Source organism: Prunus avium, chromosome 4 (genome assembly GCF_965620075.1).
Source record: "Prunus avium chromosome 4, drPruAviu1.hap1.1, whole genome shotgun sequence".
Lineage (NCBI taxonomy): Eukaryota > Viridiplantae > Streptophyta > Magnoliopsida > Rosales > Rosaceae > Prunus > Prunus avium.
In genome coordinates this window covers 18,622,954-18,627,695 of record NC_142287.1, presented here as the reverse complement: position 1 = coordinate 18,627,695, position 4,742 = coordinate 18,622,954, and the positions used below count along the sequence as shown (strand labels likewise).

Here is a 4,742-nt window from a genome sequence, read left to right as displayed (position 1 = left end):
TTTTCGTCTCCAATCATAGGACGCCACGTGGAAAAGAAAAATATTCTTTAAATTAATTAATTGAACTAATTTATTTGGCCAATTAATTAATATGGATAATATCTTAATTATAGGATATTATCTTTATTTAATAATATAATATCATTAATTCAGATATTATCATAATAAGGAGATATAGTCATCATCAAATTAGGAGATTTGGATCCTAATCAAATCCCTAATGGACTCAATCTCTACAATTTGGGTAAAGAATAAACTCCTTCCTAATAAGAGTTTTATTCTCTACGAAACCCTAACCTTCGAGGCTCCTATAAATAGATGGTTTCATTCATCATTCAAGGTACTTCTAAAACCCGAGAAAAATACCCAAAGCTCTCTCCCTCTCTCTCTCTCTCTAGCTGACGGCAACACCCTTGCCGCCAACCTCTCCATTCTCCACTCTCCATATTTTCTCCACAAGGCTCCGGCCACCCGGTTCACACCATACATACATCTCTGTACCCTTTCTTAGCTATTGTTTCACCTAGATTCAATCGAACTAACTTAGGCATTGGAGGGCCTTTGGCCAACACACCCTGGGTGTGGTCTATTTACTCCGGTCTTTTTTTTACAGGAATCGAGGAAGAGAGAGAAGGAAGATCAAATGGCGAAGGATCTAGAAGCGAATATTCTCTCGCGAGATTATTTGCACAAACATACACAATGTAAGACGAGAAGGAAAAATAGAGACACAAGCGCACACACACTCAAGTTTCCTAAGGAGTTGATGTGGCTTTGGAGTCTTTGTCGTTGAAGTAGGCCGGAAGGGCTTTCCCTTTCATATTTGAATTCCGTTTCAGGTCAGTCAAGTAATTGATCCTACTGATCTTACATATTTAAATTGTTAAGAGCAAGTATGATAATGAAGGAGGTTGTAGAGATTTTGAGGGATGCGGAGATAAAGAAGGGTAGAGGGTTGATGAGGAGGTTAACAGAGAGTAACCCTAAGCAGCCACTTTAGTGGATTGCGTCGACAAGGTTGGAGGAGGAGGCTGGGGAAATGGAGGTCTCGAGGCAATTGATTCAGAAGAGGTGTGAGGAGTGCCCTAATAGTGAGGATGTGTGGTTGGAGGCCTGCATGATTTTTGCGATTTCGAATGAAGAAGAAGCTAAGGCTATGATTGCTAATGGGTTGTTTTTGATACCCCATTAGGTGAAGTTGTGGATGCAGGTTGCAAATTTGGAGCATGATGACTCAAATAAGAGCAGGGTTTTGAGGAAAGGGTTGGAACGCATTACTGATTCCGTTGTGCTGTGGAAGGCGATGGTTGAGCTCACCACGAAATCGAATGATAAGGATCTCATCTTGTTGCTTTAGAGGGCTGTGGAGTGTTGTCCACAGCTCATGGAATTGTGGCTTGCACAGGCAAAGTTAGAAACTTGTGCACTCAAGAGACCTAGAATGATTCTTGCGAAAGCCGGAGAAAGTGGGGGAGGCACAGAGAGAGCATGGATGAAGTCAGCAATTGTTGAGAACGGGTTAGGGAATGTTGAGGATGAGAGGAAATTGCTTGATGAAGGGTTGAACAGATTCCCTTCATTCTTTAAATTGCGGTTGATGCTTGGACAGCTAGAGGAACGGCTTGATCGTTTGGAACGAGCCAAGGAGGCATATGACTTGGGCCTCAAGCATTGCCCCAATTCTATACCGCTCTAGCTTTCTTTTGCAAATCTTGAAGAGAAGTTGAATGGGGTGATTGGTGCCCACATAGTTGATAAGCCTATATTTTATATATATTTTATGCCTCCTTTGCTTATTTATTTGTTAATTTCCTTAGATTAAATTGGTTGTTTTAATTGGTTTTGTGAGATTTGTGAAGGAATTGTGAAATAGGAGAAAGTGTGCTAAAAAGGGCAAGAAGATGAAGATTGGAGTTTAATTAAAAAGAAGCCAAGTCATTCCTTTTGTCACAAGGAATGTTGTCAAATTTCCTAGTTCAAGATGGTTCAAGTCTTACCAAGTCAAACAAGGAGAAATAAAGAAGATCCTATATTAGAAGGAATCCTACTTTTATAATATTTGTAATTATACCTTAGAGACGTAGGATTTCTAGGAGTATTATAAATAGGAAGTTTCGGTCATTGATCCATCATCCATTATCATCCATTATCCTCCATCCTCCATCCTCCATCATCTACCATCAAATTCCTACACATTCATACTTATAGCTGAAACACACAAAGGAGAATACGAAGAGAGCTTGCGCAACCTTGGCATTCTACTTGGAGAATTCGATGCCTTCCATGTCTTCACCAACCATCATGATTCTCAATAAGTCCTTCATGAACTAATTTCTTTTACTAGGGTTACGATGTAGCCTAGCTATGAATACTCAAATTCTTTGATATTGTTAATTTTATTTATTCATACATGTTGAGTGCTTGTTATCGTTCTTAATGCTTTCAATTAATTGGCCACTAATTGCATGATTGGAAGAATTGGGTTGAGACAAGAAGGAGATTCCTAAAAAAAAGCTTCTCGTAACAAGTACCATAAATTACATAGTCGACTCGGAAGATTAGGTTATGGTTTGTGTAATCTTCATTGTTTTCCACAAATCTTAATGGGTTCTTAGCCATCTAAATTCATAACTAGGAATAGAGTGTGTTGATGGTAAGGAATACAACTAATATAACTCGGAAGAGAGTATTGGTGAGGTAAGGGAAAACGATTATCAACATGTAAGGTAATTAGGATTAACAAACTAGAAGGATTTGGGTGGGATTATCAAGGTGAAATCGGTGCCCTAATGTTTTATCATCTTTGTTTTCATCTTTTATATTATTTACTTAATCTCAATTTATTTTACTTGCTTAATTAGATTGTAATCATCATAATTCTCTTATTGTTTAATTCAAATATAATTAGAAATAAATCACTCTAATATTTAATAGATTAACTTGATCCCTATTGGAACGATACTTTATTTACTACTATACTAATTTCAGCGATATTGTCCACTTACAATTAATCACATCAACAGTCCTCACTCTACCAGGAACAAAAATCCTCAAAACCCTCAACTGTGGCTTGCTGCTGTTCGAGCTGAAATGAGGCATGGTAATAACAAGGAAGCTGATATTTTGATGGCCATGGCTTTGGACGAGTGTCCCTATAGTGGTATTTTGTGGGCAGCATATATTGAGAGTATGGCACCCCTACCACGTTTTCAATGGAAGAACAAGATTATGGATGCCCTCAGGAAATGTGATCACGATCCCCACATCAGTGTTGCTGTGGCCAAGTTACTCTGCCATCACAGTGAGGTTATAAGTGCTAGGACTTGGCTCAACAGAGTTGCCACAATTGCCCCAGATATTGGGGACTTCTGGGCTTTGTACTTCAAATTTGAACTTCAGCATGGGACTGATGAGAACCAGAAGGATGTTTTGAGAAGATGCATTGCTGCACAACCAAAGCATGATGAAAAATAGCAACCTATTTCCAAGGCCCTGCACAACTCTCATCAACCAACTGAAGCTATCTTGCACCAAGTGGTGGTTGAGCTCGGCAAGGAAGAGAGCTCGCAGCAGGCAAGGCAGCTGGCAGCTCAAATTGATAAACTCTAGTCGTCTCAAATGCTAGAGTGGAAGGAAAACTATCAAAACCTGTATGATAGTTCTGGAAGGAAAACTATTAATCCTGATAATGTTGCACCAATATATATATACAAATTAATGCATGTAGGAAGAAAAAGAGAATCTCATGACAAGGATAAGAGTGGCCAGCTTTGGTTCTGTATCCTCAAGTATCTATGTATCCATTGCTCTTGTGGCCTCATCTAAGGCCTCAAAATAGAATGATTCTGCTCTTTTCTTGTGTTGGTGGAAAATAAACATCCACAACTGGCGGAACCACCCACAAGGCTATGGTGAGCTGTTAACTCAAGTTGATTTTTGAAGAAAAAATAAACCCTATATATATGGCCCACTAACAACTACGACACATTAAGAAAATATGAAGTCTGGCTGTTGCATTAGAACCAATTGAAATTTGCAACAAGTACAAGAAAAAGAAAAAGATGAACAAACACAAGAGCAATAGACTGAATTTTTTTATATGTCAACTCTATAATGTAGAAATTGGGGAACCTTACTTCAAGAGTTGTATTATTCCACAAAACCAAGTACCAAACTTATTGTACTATAATTATGTAATTCCCATGATTAATCGACACATGCCCTAATATATGTATTACTACCATATATCCACATATGTGATAGTAGTGAAACTTCAAGTACATCCAAGTTTAGAGATTCAACAAAAAATAAAAATCCAAGTCCAATATATTATAACAAGAACACGACACTTATATACCTTAGGCCGAGGCAAAGGATCCGCTAGTATTGGTATGGAGCAATTACTCCCCTAAACATGGTCTTGGGTTTGAGTCTTAGCATCTGTGTAGTGTGTGTGAGTTTAGTATATTATCATCGCTCTCAATAGGATAGGTCCTAAAAAAAATTTATATACATATATACCTTAGGCCGAGTAAATCCATGATCAAGGAAATTATCATAGCAAGAATTTCATTATTATAAGTTTCTTGACGCTTGGACACTTTTGCATCATTCTTCGTTTCAAGATTCTCCCTCTTTGTAAAAGGAACCGCCTACTCATTAAGCTTGTGACATATGTACGGTTATTTACAGCCTCATCTTCACACTCAATACAGTTTTACTCAACTAAAATATAATTTGAA

General features: G+C 38.0%; 1 pseudogene; it reads left to right on the top strand.

The window, feature by feature from the left end:
- Window positions 1-901: 901 nt before the first annotated feature.
- On the top strand, window positions 902-3,609 carry LOC110760451 (protein STABILIZED1-like; annotated as a pseudogene).
- Window positions 3,610-4,742: the final 1,133 nt, after the last annotated feature.